This window comes from Panicum virgatum, chromosome 7N, assembly GCF_016808335.1.
Source record: "Panicum virgatum strain AP13 chromosome 7N, P.virgatum_v5, whole genome shotgun sequence".
Lineage (NCBI taxonomy): Eukaryota > Viridiplantae > Streptophyta > Magnoliopsida > Poales > Poaceae > Panicum > Panicum virgatum.
The window spans coordinates 10,416,459-10,439,677 of record NC_053151.1 but is presented as its reverse complement, the minus strand read 5'-3'; the positions used below and the strand labels follow the sequence as shown (position 1 = coordinate 10,439,677).

Here is a 23,219-nt window from a genome sequence, read left to right as displayed (position 1 = left end):
GTACACAATTCTCATAATTTTCTAGACCTTCATTGATCCTGTACAATGCTAAATTAACCATATAATTTGCTATTTTCTTTGAATTGTGCCGATTTCATCAGGTTCTTTTGTTGTGGTTGATTTTATGGACTTAGGTCTAAGTAGCACGAAACTAAAAGTTTTTTTATTAGTAAATGTTATAGAAAATTTATGGATCCATGTTACTTACTTGCCAAGAGTTTTCTTTCTAGTAAATCGAAGTCAGCAATTTACGTCAATTAAGTTGGACCCTGAATGTTATTATAGTAAATTCATAGATTCATGTCAATTACTTATCAATAATTTTTCTCTCATGCAGATCATAATTAGAAAGTTATGTTAGTCATTGTTGTGGTACTGTAAGTTTGACAGATGATTTACACGGTGCATTTGTGTCGATCCGTGAGCTTATTTCCTTCCATTTCCTATTTGTGACAGATGATTTAAGTCAGATTCAGGGTGAACACTATAATAGTTTTGTGAAGCCTCATTTCCTATTTGATGACCAAGCATCAATGCACCTACATTTGAGAGCAGCAGACAAGCATGGTGATTCTGTTAGTGCTCTGTGTTGGAGGGGACGAGATCGAGCTCTACCTTTGGGTACGCGGCGTGGGCTGGGATGGCCTGTAGCAGCGGGTCGACGGCGAGCAGGGGATGGTGGCGAGGGTGTTACGGCGGCGGCGGTGGCTCTGGGCGGCGGCGTGAGGTCGGGGCTCTGGGCGGCGGCGACGTCGATGGCGGCGGTGCTCGGCTCGCGCAGTGGGGGGAGCAGGACGGCGGCGGCGGTGGCTCTGGGCGGCGGCGTGAGGTCGGGGCTCTGGGCGGCGGCGACGTCGATGGCGGCGGTGCTCGGCTCGCGCGGTGGGGGGAGCAGGACGGGCGCAAATGAGAAACCAAGTGTTAGGAGAAGGGCGAAGGAGGAAGGAAATATATGGGGGGGGCCTTTTGACCCGGGTGAAGCCACGACCCGGGACAAAAGGTCCTTTTGTCCCGGGTGGTGGCTTCACCCGGGACAAAAGGGGTTTTTGGGCGGGCCGGGAAAATTCCCAGCCCGCGGCCCACCTTTAGTCCCGGGTGGATCTACCACCCGGGACAAAAGGGGCCCGTTTTCCCTCGTTCCCGCCTAATGTTATGTTTGTTTTTGTTTCTTTTTACTTCTCTTTTAAAATTGGCTTTCATTTGTTAATTCAGTTAATAAAATTATGATTCCAAAAATTATGGAACAAAATTTCTTATCTCTATATAAACTTGATACACGCAACAAAAATAATTAATTTTCATTCAAGTGATTGGGTCAATGAAATATCTAACTTTTTTGAAATCATATTTTTTATTTTGACCATGCAAAAATATATTAGGTGAATTTTTTTTTCAAACTGTTGCTTTTCGATAGAAAGTGGATTCTATCACGATATTAATGTTTAAAAAGTGAATTTTAGATAAAATTAAGCAATTTCATGATATAGTGTGTTAATGTGAATGTAATTTCATGAAATAAATAAAATTAGTTGAGTAATCCATTATTGAATGAAAATTATAATTGAGTCTAGTAATTAAGTGAAAAATATATAAAATAATATAAATAACACATAAAGTATAATTGTACAGTACATATATAATAAAAGTATTCGAATTGCGATTATGTTTTTATACAATAATATAAAATGATTCAAGTACATGAAGGATTAGCGGTAACAGACTTTGTCTTCACAAATGTCCCTTGATTATGATCACGGCGCAAGTATGGAGCATCATCATTGGCTAGCAGGATGCATGGATCAGCATTTACTTCGAAAGGTGGAATGGCAACAAAATTATTATATTCTTCTGAAAAGTATGTCTTGTCCTCCACTCCAACGATGTTTCTCTTTCCTGATAGAACTATGTGTCGCTTAGGCTCATCCTTTTGCTTGTTGATCCCCTTTTTTGGCTTGCTGGACATGTCCTTAATGTAGAAAACCTGAGCGACATCCTGGGCTAGGACTAATGGCTCGTCTCTATACCCAAGATTGTTGAGATCAACTATTGTCATCCCATACTCATCTTTTGTTACCCCTCCTCCAGATAGCTTAACCCATTGGCAACGAAATAGAGGCACCTTGAAATTGGGACCGTAATCCAGCTCCCATATCTCTTCAATGTAGCCGTAATATGTGTCTTTTTTTCCATTATTGTCCGTGGCATCCATACGAACACCGCTGTTTTGGTTGGTACTCTTTTTATCTTGGGCTATCGTATAAAATGTGTTTCCATTTATCTCGTACCCTTGGTATGTTAAGATATTCCAAGATGGTCCCCTAGTCAATAAGAACAGTTGTTCACTTATATCCATGTTATGCATTAGATGCTTCCGCAACCAGCTGCAGAAAGTGTTCATGTGCTCACGTGTAATCCATGCCTCAGACTTTTCCGGGAAATTGGAGAGCAGAATTTTCTTGTGTTCCTCGATATATGGGTCAACCAAGGATGATTGTTGAAGAACCGTATAATGCGCTTTCTTGAATGAGAAATCATCTGTGCAGACATAAGATTTCTTTCCTAATGTACCCTTTCCAGTTAGTCTCCCCTCATATCGCGATTCAGGGACTCCAATCGGTTTAAGGTCATCAATAAAGTCAACACAAAAGTCAATGACCTCCTCAGTTCCGTACGCACTGGCGATGCTTCCTTCTGGACGAGCTCTATTACGAACACATTTCTTGAGTACCCCCATGAACCTTTCGAATGGGAACATGTTGTGTAGAAATACTGGTCCGAGAATATCAATCTCTTTGACAAGGTGCACTAGAAGATGTGTCATGATGTTGAAGAAAGATGGTGGAAATATCAGCTCAAAGCCAACAAGACATTGCACCACATCGTTTTGCAGCTTTATCAAATTCTCCGGATCAATTATCTTCTGAGAAACTGCGTTGAGGAAGGCACATATCTTCACGATGGTTAACCGAACGTTATCAGGCAGAATCCCCCGCAGCACAACCGGAAGAAGTTCGGTCATAAGCACATGGCAGTCATGGGACTTGAGATTTGTAAATTTCTTCTTTGCCAAATTTAAGATTCCTTTTATATTGGATGAGTATCCAGATGGAACCTTTATACTGCTCAAGCAGTCAAACATGGTTTCTTTCTCTTCCTTGCTAAGAGTATAGCTGGCAGGACTTAAGTATTGTCGTCCATTATCTCGCTGTTGTGGATGTAAGGCATCTCGTTCTTCCATACGTTGCAATTCTTGACGTGCTTCTACTGTATCTTTTGTCTTTCTGTACACTCCCAAGAATGCTATCAGGTTGACGCAAAAATTCTTCGTGAGGTGCATCACATCAATTGCATGACGAACATCTAAGACTTCCCAATATGGTAGCTCCCAAAATATAGATTTCTTCTTCCACATGGGCGCCATTCCGTTTTCGTTCGGAACAGGTTGGCTACCAGATCCCTTTCCAAAAACAACTTCTAGATCTTTTACCATGTTGAAGACGTCTTTACCACTACGGTGCATCGGTTTTGTTCGGTGGTCCGCTTGGCCTTTGAAATGCTTGCCCTTCTTTCGTACCGCATGCCTGATGGGAAGAAACCGACGATGACCCATGTATACAACCTTCTTACAGTGAGTCAACCATATATTATCGGTATCATCTAAACAGTGTGTGCATGCTTTGTATCCCTTGTTCGAATGTCCTGACAAGTTACTAAGAGCAGGCCAGTCATTGATCGTTACGAACAGCAATGCTCGTAGGTTGAAGTTTTCCTGTTTGTATTCATCCCACATCCGTACACCTTCATCGCCCCAGAGCAATAAGAGTTCTTCGACCAATGGTCTTAGGTACACATCAATGTCATTTCCGGACTGCTTTGGACCCGGGATAAGCACTGGCATCATGATGAACTTTCGTTTCATGCAGAGCCATGGTGGAAGATTGTACAGACAAAGAGTCACAGGCCAAGTGCTATGACCACTGCTCATCTCACCAAAAGGATTCATGCCATCCGTACTCAAACCGAACCTTATGTTTCTCGCATCCAAATCAAATTTAGGGTACGTTCTATCTATTTTTCTCCACTGCGACCCATCAGCGGGGTGTCTCAACATCGAGTCTTTCTTGCGTTCCTCTTTGTGCCATCGCATCAACTTAGCATTATCTTTATTTCTAAACAGACGCTTCAAACGTGGTATTATAGGCAAATACCACATGACCTTCGCAGGAACTCTCTTCCGAGGAGGCTCCCCCTCGACATCTCCAGGATCATCTTTTCTAATCTTGTAACGCAATGCACTGCATACGGGACATGCATCCAAATTCTCGTACTCGCCTCGGTAGAGGATGCAGTCGTTGGGGCATGCATGTATCTTTTGCACTTCCAGTCCCAAAGGGCAAACAAGTTGTTTGGCTTCATACGTTGTGGCAGGCAATTCATTGTCCTTAGGAAGCATTTTTTTAACAAGTTTGAGTAATTCACCAAATCCCTTGTCGAATACACCATTTGTCGCCTTCCATTGCAGCAACTCCAAGGTGGTGCCAAGTTTCTTAAATCCATTTTGACAATCTAGGTACAACAACTTATGGTGGTCCTCTAACAACTTCTGGAACTTCAACCTCTCCGTTTCACTCTCACAGTCTGCCTGCACATTGTGCAATGCTTGCCCCAGATCGTCGCTGGGATCATTTTCTGCTACATCTACTTCGGGCTCTTCCATGGGAATATCGTCATCGAATGCACCGATTCCAGCATTCCCGGGAAAGTGGTCGTCAAAATCTTCTTCTTCATTGTCTTCCATGGTAACCCCCTGTTCTCCGTGCTTCGTCCAACAAACATACTTTTTCATGAAACCATTTGCGAAAATGTGGCTGTGTAGGATTCTTGAAGATGAGTAATCCTTGTTATTGTTGCAATGAACACACGGGCAGCACATAAAACCATTCTGCTTGTTTGCCTCAGCCACAGACAAAAAATAATACAGGCCATCAATGAATTCTTTCGAACGTCGGTCAGCATTGTACATCCATTGCCGGTCCATCTGCATTTTAAATATATCGATTTGAATTCTTTACACATATCGAATAAATAAAATATATCAAACCTAAATTAAACTAAATGTAACATAACATGAATAATTAAAAGATATGCAATATCCATCATACATCTTGATTAATTAAAAGGAGTACTTAATCCATTACAGAACTTAACAAAGGAGTACTATACATGAAATTTAAATATTCGGTCAACAACACATAGGTTTTCAACCGTCCTTGCGTTGGAACGCAGAATGTTCTAACGGATTTCTTGCTGGCGCAGAAGAAGATGGCGGAGCTGAAACCTCCGAGTTTGGTGGTGACGAACCGTAACGCCGCAATAAATCCTCAAGATCAAACGGAGGTTCCTCGCCCCTTGCCATGCATTCTCTATATTCTTTTTCCAAATAACGGAGCGCTGCCCTATGAAAAGCACTAGGTTTTTTTGGACCGACGACCTACTCGAGTTGTGCCCTTCTCTCCAGAAGGACAACGATCACCCCCACCGGCGCCACTCCCTCTAGCTGCTGAAGCCATATTTTACTGAAAAATACCTTTATTTTCCACAAAATTATAAATTCTTACCATTACAAAGCAAAAATTATTTACTATTACAATTACAATGATCAGATTAATAACTCTTGCAAATAACAATGAAATTATATAAAAAAGACGAAATGTATCATTAATCCTCAAGAAATCTCTAATTAATTGAAAGAAATCTCTATAACTTCTAATTACTTTGACACCCTTCAGTTCCAGGAGTACACTCTTTTCAATATCCAGAAACCCTCTAGAAGAAAAATAAACCTTTATTTCTGAAAATGTATATGTCAGTAACCTCAACCCTGCGGTGATGACACTGCCTTTCGGGGGGACACGGTGCGGTACAAGGATGTCACCAATCGGCTAGTCGCAGCACCAACATTTACGATTAATAGGCACAGCACTTGGCACAGGCAGCATGCTCGTTGATATGCTCTCAGTACAACAACGGGCATGCTGACTGCGTCAAATGCTGTCTTCTTATCAATCGGAAGTGCTGGTGATGCGACCAACCGATTTGCGACGTCCTTATAGCGCATCGTGTATCCCTGAAAGGTAGTGCCATCACCGTTGGATGGAGATTAACGACGTATACTTGTTTCGAAAAAAAGATTTTTTTTAGCTTCTAGATGGTTTCAATGTGAGCCTTATTAAATACATCACTAGAGTGTCAAAATAATCCATTCATAATACAAAAAATTCTATAATATACTCATTTCATTAATTAATTCATGAATAAAAAAATCAACTATCCACAATATGGTCATATATACAAGTGCATCACATGAAGTATCTACACTCATTTTAAAAATTTCTACTATCCATATACTCATCTAAATCTAAAAGAAAATTACACCTACATATGCAATCTAGCTAGCTAAATGTCCAAGAAATGAGCTAGCTACACATTTTCTCTATTTCTAAAGTATGAAATGAGCTATACAAGCCAAGGAAGAAGAGAAAAACAAGCCCCAAACCTTTAGAGCAGATGGATGGACGGGGAATCAAAGATCTTCACAAATGTGGTGAAGAAATGAGCAAGAACTCCTCTATCCCGAGCCAAGAACAGCAAGAAAACAAGTGAGCTGAATGGCTCGGGCGGGGGAGAGGGAAGGGGATAAGGGGCGCAAGGCTTTTTGTCCCGGTTGGAGGCACCAACCGGGACAAAAGGGGGGACTTTTGTCCCGGTTGGTGGTTCCAACCGGGACAAAAGGCTACGCGGGCCTTTTGTCCCGGTTGGAACCACCAACCGGGACAAAAGGCTCCCATTTTGTCCCGGTTGGTGTCTCCAACCGGGACAAAAGGCTCCCGTCCCCCGCTGGCCCGGCTAGCCGTTGGACCTGGGACAAAAGCCACCTATTGTCCCGGGCCCAAAGGCTGCCGGGACAAATGGCCAGGAACAAAGGCCTGTTTTGTAGTAGTGATTGCATTTATTTTGAGCAATTTACTTTACTAGAGCTTAAATTGTATTTTGTCATCTTAGGTTGCAAACCCAAACTAGAGATAGTAGTAGTACGACATAGGGCACTCTTGTTTTACTAATTAAATTTCTCTAGTGTTTGTGGTTTTAGTTTTAAACCGCCTATTCACTCGGTGTTCTTAATCCTACAACAGTTGATGATGGAACATTGACTACAAACAGTTATTACACTCGCTTTGATTTTCGTGCTGTTACTCTGTGCACACGACTTTGCGAACGCTTCGCCCTCCGCTCCCTGAGCTGTTGTGTAGCGACTTCGCTCCGAAGAGCTACTCCCACCAACACACTGCAGGTAGGCTTGGCAAGGTCAACCGTGTGTTCGCATTCACGGTGACTAGCTACGGCTAGCTCGCGTCGCGATGTCGGCGGCGATGGAACGGGTGTGCATGTTTGGTCTGGGTCAGGGTGTGTTCTGTGCTCGGTCACGACGGACCTGCGTGTGTGGCTGCGGTGTGTCAGTGTGCTGTAAGGACAGGCTCGGCTCCCTCATGCTCGTGGCCGTTGACGTAGTTGTTGCTCCCGGCGGCAGCTTCAGCTCGGCGTCGTTGTCTTGACGTCGTGGCAGAGCAGCTCGGCTAGGTTAGAGCGGCGCAGAGGTAGGGCCTTACGGCCAAGGGTGAGCGCGCGTGCGCGGTCTCAGCTTGGCCGAGGGCTACGGTCTAAGCAGGACAAGATAAAGGCTCGGCCTTGCGGTCGGCATGGGTCAGGATGAGCGCGCGCACGGACTCACGGCATGGCCTCGGCCGCGGCGCGGCCGAGACGCTCGCGAAAAGCCGGCAAGGCAGGACCGCAGCGGCGTCTGGCTGCAGTGAGGAAACGCTTGGCAAAGGCGTTTGGCTCCTGCTCGTGGTCAGCAGCGGCTCCGGGCAGCCTTCTCCACCGGAGGAAACGGCTTGACGTGGGGTGGGGCAGGTCCGCGATGGCCTGGGGATGCCCGAGGTGGTGGCGGCTTGCTGTTGGAGAAGAAGAGGAGTGGCTGGTGGCGTGGGGGAAAAAGAAACGGAGGGGCTGCTGGTGCCGTCCTGGTCGTGGGCCCCGCCTCCCGAGCTCGTCGCCGGTCGTCGCCTTGGGCTCGCCGGCCGAGCCATGCTGGCCGCTCCTGCCTGGGTCGCGCTGCTGCGCACCTGGCCGCTAGCGCCGGGGCTCGCCTTCCCGACCGCCCGACGGTGCGCCTCGCCTGGCCGCTGTCCCGACCCGCGCCCGCGCCTGGAATCGCCCCGCGCTGGGCCGCGGCTACACCTGCGCCACACGAGGAGGCCAGGGGGACCAAAGGGGCTGGGAGCGAGGGAGGAGCAGGGAGCCGCTGGTGCTTGGTGCTGCTGGTGGATGCGGAGCTCGATGCCGTGGTGGAGAAGCTGCTGGTGTTTGGCGCCATGGGAAAGGGGAGGCGAGCTGCTGCTCCGCTTGGAGTGAAGAGCAGCAGAGAGGGACGCTGCTACTCTGGTGGCCTGCTCTCTGCTAGCGCTGCTGCTGCACGTGCTGTGTGTGCATGAGTGTGCATGCAAGGATGAGGCTTGCTGCTGGTTGTGCTGTGTGTGCGTGAGTGAAAGAGACGTGTGAGAGAGAAACGAGAGTTAAGGCGGCGGCTGCTGCCTTGTGGCCTTTTGTCCACCGACGGAGAGAGAGAGTGAGAGAGAGCTGGGATGGAACAGATGCAGCGCTAGCAGCTGCTCCACTTGCTGGCTGGCTCGGTAGAGAGGAGGAGGGAAGTTAATGGAACAGATGCAGCGCTAGCAGCTGCTCCACTTGCTGGCTGGCTCGGTAGAGAGGAGGAGGGAAGTTAATCGATGCATGTGTGCAGAGATATGTTAGGGAAATATAAAAGATATGTTAGAGAAATATAAAAAAGGAAAAGATAACAATTTGATGATAGTTGTTAGAAAGATATTAGATAGCTTAAGTTTGTGAGAGATTTTTCATGCAATGGAAGATGAGCTCAATAGTCTTCAAATTAGATTTTTTTTTTTGAAAATGAATTTTGAACTCAAAACAATTTTTATTTGTGTGAGTGTTGTCGGTCGAAACCCACCGGCGAGCAGCGACAGGCAACACGAAGAGCCGGGAGGTCACCGGGGCGCTGGCAGGCTTGTGAAGACGCAGGGCGTGCCACCTGACCTATACTCGATCAGGAATGTGCGGACGTGCCTGCGATGATTGTCCTGCATACACAAATACGTGGAAATGTAAGTCCGAGCCGTAGTCGGCTCCCCGGGACGACTCTTGCATCGGCTTTAAAGAGCCGATCGAGTCCCGGTGTTAGATGGGATCTGTTGCATCTGGATATTGATGATTAAAGCGAATAACTATAAAGCTGCTTCAATTAAATCTAATTAATCTAATCCACGATGGTAAAAGCTTCACTGCTAGATCGGAACATCCTACACGTGACTGGGCCTAATGAACGTAACAGATAACTAAACCATAACCCAAAACAGAGGCCTAAGAACTAGTAAGAGCTATTCCCGGAACAATCCCTATCAAGGCTAAGATAAAGCATCTACTACACCACCAGATCATCCAACCCGTTTGCAAGGCCTAACCTAGCAGATATTACGCTAACTCTTAGAAATAAGAGATACCATAACAGATTAGATCTACTAGACATAAAAGGAGGGTGTTGTCTCTGTGCAACTAATTCTATGCGACAAGAACTAGCATAAGATTGAAACGTGACTGCACAGAGACAACATGATATTCGTAGTTGATAAGCAACAAAGCACGACAGATCTACTAAAAGTCACGCTACGAACATCAAGATAACTAGCATTACTCGCCATCAAAAATGCTTCAGTACGAGTAATACCAAGGTAAAAGCAAGAACAATACTGCCCTGATCGCGAGAAGCAATTAGGGCAGCATGGCGCTTACTTGGATGAAACCCTAGGATTAGGGGTGGCGATGCGCCGAGAGTGTTGTTTGCGAAACATGATGACGCTCTTCTTTTACAAATGTCATAGAGTACATATTTATAGTTCGGAGACTTCTTGCCGTGCAAGGCAACCTCTAAACTCTTTCCTAAACGAAGACTAGAGATAGATTACAACTCAATAAAGACTCGAAGATTAGATAACATGATCTGGACTCTTCCCTCCACCGGTCCAGATCTTCATGAAGCTTCCAAATATCAGCCGAAACATGCCGTATAATTGTGGCAGATTCTGGTCGTCCTATTGTTTCGGCAGTTCCCGTCAACTCCAAGCGAATCTGGACGTGATTCTAGTTGTATTGGAAAGCTTATCTCCTTAGCTTTCCATGCATATCTAGAACGTCCAAAACGGAGTCCATATGTGGCCTGGGCGTCCATTTTTGTGCGGCCTCTTCCAGCAGTCCGAACCAGCCTCGCGAATAGACTGGGCTTCAACATGGATTAGGCCCGTGACCCCATCTCAGCTTGACCCTTGAGTGCCCAATTATCATTGTATTTGGCCAAACTTATGATATAAGCCTGGCTAAGTGGACTCCTTTACCGTGGGCTTCTTCTGACATTTGGCCTACCAATCCTGGTCAAATTCTGGCGATAACACATGCCCCCCAAGTTTGGCCAAATATGACAAAATCTTCTAAGCGCCAGCCGTAAACCAAATAAAAACATCATCTCCTCGAATTGTCTTCTCATGCCACTGATGGTCTTGCCCCCCGAGCCGATAGATCGGCTATTAGCCAACTGACTTTGTGACCGATTGCTTGAACCGGCCTCACGCCTTCCTCGACCAATCTCAATGTTGTTGCAGACCGGTCCTAGTTTTCATATTCCATGGATGGCACTGACTTATGTGATCATCCTCGTGCTTCATCAGCTCAGCATCAACACATACGGCCTCTCCTGCAAAACAATCACTTGTCGAACCGACGCTACAAAGTTCATTGTGAATCGGCTAAAAGCTGATGAATCATATTCGATTAGCCAAACAGTCCACATAAACCAAACCATCATCATTGATAAATATTTCTTCCCCCCACAAAATTATGCTATGTCATGCAAAGAGTGAGTGTGAGCTTCCAGGTATGTCTCAAAGCATTTACAAGTGCTAGCATGTATATACAGTGAGGGTATAGCATAAAGACACCGCATAGAAAAGTTCAAAAGAATATATCTATATTAGAACATGAGCAAGCAATTTTTAGGATTTTCAAAATAAAAAACATCACCACTTAGCCCAACCAACTAGTACATTAAAGCATAACAAGCAAAAACCAGCAAGTACCTACACCAGTGAGCTCTCTCCGATACAAGGATCTTTTAACAAGCTTGATTACTCATGCCCTCAGGTCTTGCAGGTTAAAACATATTGCATTTGAAACTCAAACAAGCCTTTTGTTCTGTGCCAGGGGTTATTTGCTTATCAGGCCACTTCTTACCAACCAATGCTAAGCCTAGGTCCGTTGAACCATCAGAAGCTTAAAGCAAGGTTTTGGTCATTCACAGCCTAGTCCAAGTTCATGTTAAAGTGCAATAGCAAGCAGTCCCGAACTAGATCAGTGAGACAAAACAAACCCACCTGGATCGTTTTATTTTAGCACAGCATGGACATCATTCAGAGTTTAATGTAATTTAGCACAAGATTATCATATAAGCATTGAGACTCAAGCTGCATAAATGATTCCAAGAAAAGGATATAGCTACCAGGCATGTTCAAGATAGTAAAAGCAAAGTCAGTCTATACATACTAGTAGCCAAGTAAAGCGGTGACCATATTTTAGATTTTCAAAAGAATAAAAGCCATGCTCGGTATCAGATATTCAACATATTCAAATGAGCCTAACCAGACATGGTCACCAACATCCACACCTCAAAATATATACACGAAACACAAGTAGAAGCTACTAAGCATACAAGGAAGCTAGTGCAAGTGATAAACGCATATATTGTATGATGATGCAATGGTGGGTTTGAATATTACCAATCAAATTGGCTGTTGACGAGCCGATGGTTAAAATCCCGCCTGGTCCGTACTTGCCATAATGCATTCTCATCACAACTATCGGCTATTAGAGAGCCGAACATCTATAGCCTAAAGTCCAATCAGCACATCTGTTGTCGTAGAGAGCTCTTCAAATGCTTTGTCAACGTGGATGAAGTAACCGATGTTGATCGCATCAAAGGAGCACAGAAGCTGAATCAGCCGGCTGATGTGATGAATGCCCTGACCCTCTATCCGCGGGGGTCGGGCGAGACGGACCCCGTCCGCAGGGGTCGGGCGAGGCGGACCCGTCCGTAGGCGACGAATGCCCTGACCCCGTAGGAGCCAAAATCGCTGATGTCGATGGTGTCGCAGGAACGGGAATAGCTGATGACGATGACGATGCAGAAGTACTGTTGGCCGGATCGATCGGCTAATGTATCAGACACTCCCACACCCACATGGGAGCAGAAGTAGCCGATGTCGATCGCCGGAACTGCGAAGGAGCGGAAGTAGCTGATGGCGAAGTAGTTGTAGGAGCACCGGCGGTAGTTCTTCATCCGGACGAAAATTTTTGTATGGGTCTCCATATTTCATCACCAAATCGTGCCAGAATGTGTTTATTCTGTGAGGCCAGAGGATAAGACCAGCCGCAACCCACTTTTTGTCGCTTCGATCCGATCACAGTCTTCCGGCGCGATCCCTGAGATCGGCTCTTCTCCTTTAGTGTCCCAGGCGTTCATGTCTGCGAGCGAAATCTCGCTGGAGTGCACGGACCACCTCCACTTCATCACCATCCCACTGGACCAGACACTGGTGCATCGTGGAAGGAACACAACAATTGGCATGAATCCAATCCCTCCCAAGCAACACTGTGTACGTACTCTTGCTATTGACGATGAAGAATGAGGTTGGGATGGTCTTGCGGCCAACTGTCAACTCCACATTGAGGACACCCTGCGCCTCCGACGGTTGGCCGTTGAAATCATTGAGAATTACGTTGGTCCTGATGAGATCGGCAGTAGAACGACCCAATCGGCGCAGTACTGAATACAGCATTAGATTGACCGCGGTGCCAGTGTCGACCAACATCCTGTTCACAGGCTTGCCGTCGATGAAACCCTTGAGATATAATCCCTTCAAGTTCTTGTAGCTCTTTTCCTTGGGCTTCTCGAAGATGATCGGCTGGGGGCCGAGATCCAGCTGCGCGATGGCCAATTCCTCCGGTTGGGGTGCCCGAAACTCCGACGGGAGTACGAACACCATGTTGACATCAGCCGATGGCTTGTCATCGGCTCTTGGCTGCTTGGGGCGCCACTCCCTCCTTGGAGGGCGCCTTTCCACTCTTTACGGGCGCCTGACTTGCTCCACGAGATCCGGACGTGCTTTCCTTAGCACGTCAAGGTACCTTGCTTCCACTTCCTCGAGATTGCGTAGGCGCTGCACTCTGCGATTCTGTGATCGATTAAGCCCGTCAGGACACCATCGTGGATGATGGTACCTGTCTTCTTCTTCTGGCTTGGAATCACCCCTGGATGGCCGCCTCACACGGTCATCACGACGTGTTCTGGGCCCTAAGCGCTGGAACACCGATGTCTCGTCTTGCTGGCGTCCTCGAGGCCTGCACTCCAAGCAATCATCTATAGTAGGCAATCGGCTCATGCCAGAATTCCAACAATACTTGAAGAACGGGCAGTGCCAGTGGTCGCATATAGCCTGGCGTCTCCCCAGTGTCCTTCCTATGCGGTGCTCATACTCATCTTCTTTTGATTCGTACCGGCGGCGCAACTTGTACTAGTACTGGTATTTTTCCAGAAGCCGATTAGAAGCTGGAAGCTGATTGCGGATGTGACGCACTTGCTCTTCAGTCACATGCTGTTGTTCCAGTTCGTGTTCATCCTGCGGTCGTTTTCCAGAAGCGGTCTCTCTCCTCTGCTTGTCATGGCGGTGCATGGGTCCCACCATGTTGATCTGGAATGCCAAATTCTGGCCCTCGGATCCGAAATCTGACAGCTCCACCACATTAGCTTGTGGGAAGGGCTTTGTGTCAACCTTCATCGTGTGTTGAGCTAGAATTAATCGGCCTTGCTCGATAGCCGATTGGATTTGACGACGCAGCTCCTTACATTCACTCGTGGCATGAGTGAACGAGTGATGCCATTTGCAGTACAGCCTCCCCTGCAACTCTTGTGCGCTCGGCGGCTTGTGATTCTCTGGGAGCTTCAGCTGTTTTTCATTGAGGAGCAGATCAAATATCTGCTTTGCTTTGGTCACGTCGAAGTCGAAGCCCTTCACAAGCCCCTGCTGCTTGATCCACTTGCACAGGACGGGGTTTACCCCCCGAGTCCACACTACCACGGCCACTTCTTGCTCCTCGCCAGAGTCATCAGATTCATCCGCCTTGGCCATGTTTACATGGTGCTTGAACTTGTCCTGGTACAGCTCAGGATGGTAAAGCTCATATGTCGTAAGCTTCTGCACCATGTGTGCCAGAGAGGTGAACTCCAACTGAAAAGCCAGATCCTTGATCGGCTTAGCGAGTCTCAGAATAGCCAAATCAACAGCCTCCTTCTCTGTGATGCGCGATGAGTAGCATCGGTTCTTGACTTCTCTGAAGCGCTGTATATATTCCGACACAGTCTCTCCTCGCTTTTGCCTGACATTGGGCGAGGTCGGCAATTCTAGCTTCAGCAGCCTCTGAGTGGTACTGGGTATGGAACTGCTCTTCCAGCTGCCTCCAAGTTCGAATCGAATTTGGAGCCAATGACGCGTACCATCCAAAAGCTGGGCCTGTAAGGGATTGGCCGAAGAACCGGACCCTCAGAGGATCCGATACTGAGATCATCCCAAGCTGCGTTAAGTATCGGTTCACATGCTCTATGGAGCTGGCTCCTTCTGACCCGTTGAACTTGGTGAACTCAGGAAGCCGATCGCTTTCCTCTTGGGCAGGATGCCGAACTGGTCTCTCAGTATTGCACTGACCTGCTCCACACTAAGAACTCCTGGGGCCGATGGCTCAGCACTCGGCCCAGTAGCGTACTTTGCCAGACACGCTTGTTTCTCCGCGTCTGCTCCAGAAGCTCCTGGGTTTACCATCTGCACCGAGCGTGTTGGATTGACGCTATCAGGGATGTAGGCGTACGTGTAGCCGTGCAGGATCTCCTTGGGTGGCTCGGTGAGGAATTGGCCTTCTCCAGGATCACCGCCGATCTTGTGGACGACGTAGATCGGCGAATTTTTGTGGTTTTGGAGCCACAAATGAGAGCGGCAACAACGGCCTAGAATGCAGTGCAGCTTCCTCTGTGTGACTCCCCAGGGTTGGTCCCGATGGAGAGTACTGGTTCTTAATTATCAACTGAATGACGCGATGCGCCACGCGCTCGAGCTCATTCATCAGGCTCTGAGAGTGCCAATGAAGCGTATGGGCCACCATGTAGTTCATCTCCTGACGCAGGGCCCTGGTGCGTTCCTCTGATGGTACAGACAAATCCACGTTGTCGAGAGCGCCTTCAGGTGAGAACCCCTTCCACTTAATGCCGTGGTTGCGGGTCCTCTCAAAAGAGCCGATGAGATCGGCTTCCAGGAGAGCTTTGATTTCATCATACTTCTTCTTGTGTTCAGGAGGGAGCTCTTCATACGTGACGGGCTTGGGAGCGGGTTATTGATCTTGAGCTCCAGACATTGTTGCAGCGGACGTTGTTGCCGAGAAGGGTCCCACTGGGCGTGCCAGAATGTGTTGTCGGTCGAAACCCACCGGCGAGCAGCGACAGGCAACACTAAGAGCCGGGAGGTCGCCGGGGCGCTAGCAGGCACTGCTCCCTCGTCGACGGCCCGCAATTCCAGTAACGCGCCGCGGCTTGTGAAGATGCAGGGCGCGCCACCTGACCTATACCCGATCAGGAAGGTGCGGACGTGCTTGCGATGATTGACCTGCATACACAAACACGTGGAAATGTAAGTCCGAGCCGTAGTCGGCTCCCCGGGACGACTCTTGCATCGGCTTTAAAGAGCCGATCGAGTCCCGGTGTCAGATGGGATCTGTTGCATTCGGATATTGATGATTAAAGCGAATAACTATAAAGCTGGTTCAATTAAATCAAATTAATCTAATCCACGATGGTAAAAGCTTCACTGCTAGATCGGAACATCCTACACGTGACTGGGCCTAATGAACGTAACAGATAACTAAACCATAACCCAAAACAGAGGCCTAAGAACTAGCAAGAGCCGATTCCCGGAACAATCTCTATCAAGGCTAAGATAAAGCATCTACTACACCACCGGATCATCCAACCCGTTTGCAAGGCCTAACCTAGTAGATATTACGCTAACTCTTAGAAATAAGAGCAAACCATAACAGATTAGATCTACTAGACATAAAAGAAGCAGGGTGTTGCCTCTGTGCAACTAATTCTATGCGACAAGAACTAGCATAAGATTGAAACGTGACTGCACAGAGACAACATGATATTCGTAGATGATAAGCAACAAAGCACGACAGATCTACTAAAAGTCATGCTACGAACATCAAGATAACTAGCATTACTCGCCATAAAAAATGCTTCAGTATGAGTGTAACGTCCCGCCTCCCCGAGGCCGGGCCCGCTTACATCTGGTTGCTTTCTAGGACATAGACTGTCCTCACATACCAACACCAGTCTTTTCTGCACACTTTGTCCTCACTCGTGTGCACCCGGGAAGAACTCCCCGGTCGGTCACCCATCCCCAAATTTCTCTGGGCCAAGCACGCTTAACCTCGGAGTTCTTTGGAGACCGGCTTTCGGAAAAAAAGTTGCAACTTGTTGGTATGAGTATCCTATTAATCCTATTAAGCCCTGGGCCGGGGCGTCACATGCTCACCCCCTTAAGAGACCGACGTCCTCAGCGGTCAATCCCAAGCCAGGAACGTCCTCTCTTGGCCACGTCCCGTACGTCCAGTGCCAGCAGCCCATGTGCCACGTCCGTGCGTCCAGTGCCAACAGTCCCTGTGCCACGTCCGTGCGTCCAGTGCCAACAGTCCCTGTGCCACGTCCGTGCGTCCAGTGCCAACGGCGCATCCCAGATGCCCGCGCACTGACCCGCAACGCGCCTGTGCACATGCTGGTGGCATCTGCGCCCCCACGCGCCCGTGCTCATGCCTCCGCACTTATGCCCGTATGTGCCCGTGAAACTGCGAGAGTCGGCTCTGATACCATTCTGTAACGTCCCGCCTCCCCGAGGCCGGGCCCGCTTACATCTGGCTGCTTTCTAGGACATAGACTGTCCTCACATACCAACACCAGTCTTTTCTGCACACTTTGTCCTCACTCGTGCGCACCCGGGAAGAACTTTCCGGTCGGTCACCCATCCCCAAATTTCTCCGAGCCAAGCACGCTTAACCTCGGAGTTCATTGGAGACCGGCTTCCGAAAAAGAAGTTGCAACTTGTTGGTATGAGTATTCTATTAATCCTATTAAGCCCTGGGCCGGGGCGTCACAATGAGTAATACCAAGGTAAAAGCAAGAACAATACTGCCCAGATCGTGAGAAGCAATCAGGGTAGCATGGCGCTTACTTGGATGAAACCCTAGGATTAGGGGTGGCGATGCGCCGAGAGTGTTGTTTGCGAGACGTGATGACGCTCTTCTTTTACAAATGCCATAGAGTACATATTTATAGTCCGGAGACTTCTTGCCATGCAAGGCAACCTCTAAACTCTTTCCTAAACGAAGACTAGAGATAGATTACAACTCAATAAAGACTCAAAGATTAGATAACATGATCTGGACTCTTCCCTCCACCGGTCCAGATCTTCATGAAAGCTTCCAAATATCAGCCGAAACATGCCGTATAATTGTGGCAGATTCTGGTCATCCTATTGTTTCAGCCGTTCCCGTCAACTCCAAGCAAATCTGGATGTGATTCCAGTTGTATTGGAAAGCTTATCTCCATAGCTTTCCATGCATATCTAGAACGTCCAAAACGGAGTCCATATGTGGCCTGGGCGTCCATTTTTGTGCGGCCTCTTCCAGCAGTCCGAACCAGCCTCGCGAATAGACTGGGCTTCAACATGGATTAGGCCCATGACCCCATCTCAGCTTGACCCTTGAGTGCCCAATTATCATTGTATTTGGCCAAACTTATGATATAAGCCTGGCTAAGTGGACTCCTTTACCGTGGGCTTCTTCTGACATTTGGCCTACCAATCCTGGTCAAATTCTGGCGATAATAGTGAGATTTTAGGCTGTTACATCCGCCGCCGCCGCCACCATACGCACGGCGGTCTCTCTGGTCTCGCACGGCCGCCACGGAAATCACCGCCGCCAAACCCATCGCCGTAGTGCCCGCCATATCCGCTGCCGCCAGGGCCGCCACCATAACCGCCTCCGCCAAAACCACCGCCACTGCTGCGCTCGGTCTGCGGTGGTTCCTCCTCGAAGCCGTCGGCGGGATCTGCGCCGGCCTAGAACTTCTCCATGCGGGCAATGCGCCGGTCATGGGTGTCCAGCCGGTTGTTGATGGTGGAGATTTGGCCGAGCACGTGATCCAATTTTACGCCAAGGTCCTGCATGTTGGCGCCCAGCTCACAAAGCGTGGGCTCAGGATCCTGGGGGCCGGTCATGGTCGCCGACAACGATGACGATGCCCCTGCTGCTGTCCCTGATACCAAATTGATATGGCCTCGCCTTGGACGATGGGGAGTACGCAGGTGACAAACTAGTGCTTGCTGATCGGAAGGCAAAGAGCTTAAGGAATAGCGAGGACCAGGAGCAGACGAGGGCAGATCGCCGGCGACAGAGGAACCTCTCCTCGCCACGATCGAACAGACCTCGCCCACCTCGGGAGAGTCTATTCCTTTGATAACCTTCCAATGTCTGATTACACGAGCCTTTATAGATTAGGCTATTTCCAAAAGCTAACAAACTCTCTCAAAAGGAAATAAAGAAACTAATCTATTTTCCTCCTAATTCTCTACCGCCGGCCCTCTCTTCTCGCCGGGAGGCTTACGACGGCCATAAACCTTACCGACAAAAGCGTCAGTAACAAGTTTACTATTACAAACAAACACTGACAGTTGCTACTCCCTCCGTTCCAAATTATAAGTTATTCCAAAAATCTTGGAAAGTCAAACCATCTCAAAGTTTGACCAAAATTATAGAGAGAAATACAAAAATTTATGACATCAAATAGGTATACTATGAAAATATAGCTAACAAAGAATCTAATGATACTTAATTGGTATCATAAATGTTATTATCTTGTTATATAAATTTGGTCAAACTTGAAAAATTTTGACTCTCCAAAATTCTTGGAATGACTTATAATTTGGAACGGAGGGAGTAATTAAGAAGTGTCAGAAAGGATAATAGTTTAAAGAAAATGGCAACTTTGGGAATCTGTAACTGACCTGCGGGAACATTGAAAACACCAATATGAAGTAGATAAAACCACCAGTAGTGTCAAACTGCCAATTCTTGCGGAACTTCAGTATGTTACCCAGTGCAATCTATGAATTTAGTAAATTAGATCTAGCTCATCTACAATTCACATGAGTTTGTTAAGATGACCAATAAGCTAAAAAGAAACAAATTACTTTAACATAAGGGAATAATAACATACCCCGCTAGACTCATAAGATGGATAAGCTGCCTTGCATTCATAGGTGGTTCCAGAAAACCTCTCAAAGTTTCTAAAAACATGTGTTGGGTGCAAAAAGGCGCCACCACATCCGTTGACAAACAAGTGTTGCACAAAATTAGGCTTTTCTGATCGAGTGGCAGAATGCCTCATAAAATGGTGTAAATCCCCTGCCATGCGAAGTCTACATCTTCCATTTAGTTATTCCTGAATTAAATGTGAGACATTCTTGCCTGTAGTCTCCTGCCAGTACCAATCAAGAAGCCAGTTTGGCTCATGTGTCACTACAATCACTGAGTCGTTCTCTGCAACCTGCAGAACTTTAGAGTTGTAGCAGATCAATTAAATCTGGAAACAAAAATATTAGCCACAACTTCCAAGAGATATTATGGAAACATATGTGGGTATCTTTCCAAGTACAAAGCAAAAGGGCTAAGAGCCTAAGACAACAAAGAATCTTTGCCAACATTTTTTGTTTGCTTATGAATGAATCAAATTCCTGTTACCATATGGGAAAAGGACAGGCAAGTGAAGAAAAATGCACCTTGTTCCGACAAAGATCTGCAAAAAACTTGAACTGGTACACATCAACATCGATCACCATGAAGAGATAAAAAGACCAAATATGCACCAACCCTTGGGAAGCTGCAACGCAAAATAACTCTTCTTCTGAGGCAGAAACCATCCACCTAACCAGCTTTTGTGACATATATATCTCATAAAAGTGTGCAGTCCATCAAACCAGTCTGTTATAAAAAAGCGGTCGTCAATTAAGAACTCAACACAAATGTAAATTACTTTCCATGCATAATTGATCAAGTACACAAGAAATAAAGTAAAACGAAATATACTAGGTTAATCAAGAATGTTAACAGACCGTGGTTTCCAGGAATTATGAAACACTGTGGTCCATCATATTCAGACATCTTTGATACACCGGGAGGAAGCTCAGGCTTATGAAGAGCTATATGTTCAGCCCTACACCAAGGTGGAGGTTGCAGAGCATACTCAAAGGGCCTAAAGAAGCGCCTCTCATAAGTAAATGACGATGGGTTTGGGTACCTGCAAATTCCAAGCTGACAGATCTATAAACTAATACAATGGACTAAATCCTGTCTAGTTTATAGGTTGTCCACTATGTATCCACAATAAAGATACGGGTCTCAGGGCGGAAGCGATTTCAGATTGAAATGTCTGCTGGCTACAGGCCATACAACTATACAAGAATTAGGAGTTATGAACTATAAACAGGTTCAGCTGTATGAAGTATGGACTGGATAGAAAATTCCAACTGATACCAGGCACAAAGACTCATATATTCAAAAATAATATCAGTTCCTCTCCTAAGAAAGAAGCATATAATTGTATCCACAAGTGATTGCACTTGAATCATATGGATGCAACAAATGCAACCTTTGATTTTAAAGCATAATGTGGTAGCTCTGCCTATCAATTAAGCATGGTAAGATGCAAAATATTATGGTGCATGGAGACCAATAACATAAAACTTTCTTCCAAAATAGGAACAAAACTCAACCAAGTGGTTAATAGCCTAAATAGATCTTCCAACAAAGATAGAACTTTAAGTCATTTAATTTCCAAGGTATCAAGAAGCAGTGAATTGTATGGTCCTACTTGCCAATGAAAAGCCGACAGAGAGATGCTTTGTAAATATGCACTTGTTGATCGACTGCAGAGAAGAACCAAGTCTGATAAAATATGGTACAATCTTACGCAAGATCTCCGCCGATAAGAAGCAAGTTCCCACGTGGAAGAGTATGCATAGAGCCACCAATTACAGTCCTAATGGATGGATGGGCCAACAGTCGAGCAACTGTATATGACGAATTTCCTCCATCACCAGTGTCTGCAACAAAGTCAAACCAAAGGTCTTCCCTTTCATTGAAGTAGTTATATAACAGGTCATCATTCTGAGTGTCATCTGTTGGTCCTTTCATTGCAGCCTACAAAATGATGTGAAAAATGGTTTGAATTTTTATTAGAAAAAAGTTTGAGCGCAAAGATGTGCAAAGATGAAGAGAAATTTCAATAAGTTAAATGTGCAGATACTACATTTTGGAGGCAACTTTACAGACAAAAAAATATCGGTGAATTTGACATTGGAGCACCTTATATCCAGAACAAGCACCCTTACCTGCATCATGCGCATGTCAAATCGCCCAACAAAAAGAGTCGCGGAGACCATAAGATCAAATGCTGTCTTGAATAAATCAGCCGATGTCCTGTACAAATGAAAATTACGGATGACATGTGTTTTCTGTTGGTGTCATCTGGAATATAACTTGGTGTAAAAACACGCTCTATGCAGAACTCACTCTCTCCCCTACCTCCCACCGTTCCAGCCCCACGCCGGCGTTCACTCCGAGCCCCACGCCACTCCGAGCCCGGCGGCCACCCACGCCACCACCGCTGGACGCTCCAAGGCCCAGCGATGGAACCATGAATCTCCCTCCTCCGGTGAGTGAAACGGCTGCGCTCCTCGTCCCTCCTTCCATGACGTCCTCCTGGCGGGTGTTCCTTCTATGGCGGCCTCGTATGCTGCAGATGCGCCGCGCCGGAGCTCCCCGCCTATCCCTCGTGGCTCCTCACGCATTGTACTGAGGTCAAAGGATCGTTCAAGCCTGGTGGAAGTGGGTCATTCATACCCGGCGGAGATGCGTCGTCCCAGCAATGGCGGCTGGTGACCATGGAGAGCCGCCAGACCCACCGTGACCGACATCATCAGGAGCTCTGGCTGCTTCCTCGACGGCATGTTCCGGTGGACCTCTGGGGCCGCTACTTCAACTGCATCTCCCACAGTCACCGGGCGGCGGCGTGCCACGACAAGCCTCGCTACTTCTGCTGCCGTGCTTTGGGGCACCGGTCCTTCTGTTGCCCCCCGTCGGTAGTCCTTTCCGCAGTCTGCTCCTCCCCACCCATCGCGGCTGGTTTGGCGGCGCATTGTTGACAGCCAATTCTGTCAGTTCAGAGGCTGACCGGGCCGACCGGTCAGACCGGTCTGTCCAGTTTTAATTCGAGTAGGCTTTATTTTATTTTGGAAATTCTTGTACAAACCGACTTGAAGAGGGGTACGACTTCCCCGGCCTATAAATATAAAGGCTAAGGCCGATTGAGGTATTCCCAATCGAATCAATACAAAATATATCTACTTTTTGTTCCTCTCAAACCCTAGCTTTTCCAAACCCTAGATTGCTTTCTTCCTTCGTCTCTACGGCATTTGAAGATGTTCTAAGTGGCCTGCCGACCTCAGAGCAACCCTACGTTCACGAGCTCCGACGGGGTCCCTCCCGAGCTTGCTGTTCTAGGTCTTCGCGAGTTCCCTGCCTGCACCGGTCAGTCCGGTCGGTGAAATCGGTCAGACCGGTCTGCCCAGGGTTTTCGTTGTATTGATCGTTTTGACGATCGTCGCGCATTCTAGCACATTCAGGTGTGTTTGGCGTGATTCTATGTCAACATACTTTTTGGCGACTCCACTGGGAAAAGATTAATCTGGTTTTAAAACCGATCTAATCTAGTCCTCGAAGAAGATGAGCACTTCAGAGATCAACAAGGACAACATCGTCAACGCTCACCGAAGAGGAGCGCAAGGCCTACCTTCTTGTGGAGGAGCATGTCAGGACTT

General features: G+C 47.0%; 1 pseudogene; it reads right to left on the bottom strand.

Moving 5' to 3' along the window:
• Positions 1–19,286: 19,286 nt before the first annotated feature.
• LOC120680926 lies at positions 19,287–22,349 on the bottom strand (annotated as a pseudogene).
• Between the last annotated feature and the right edge of the window lie 870 nt (positions 22,350–23,219).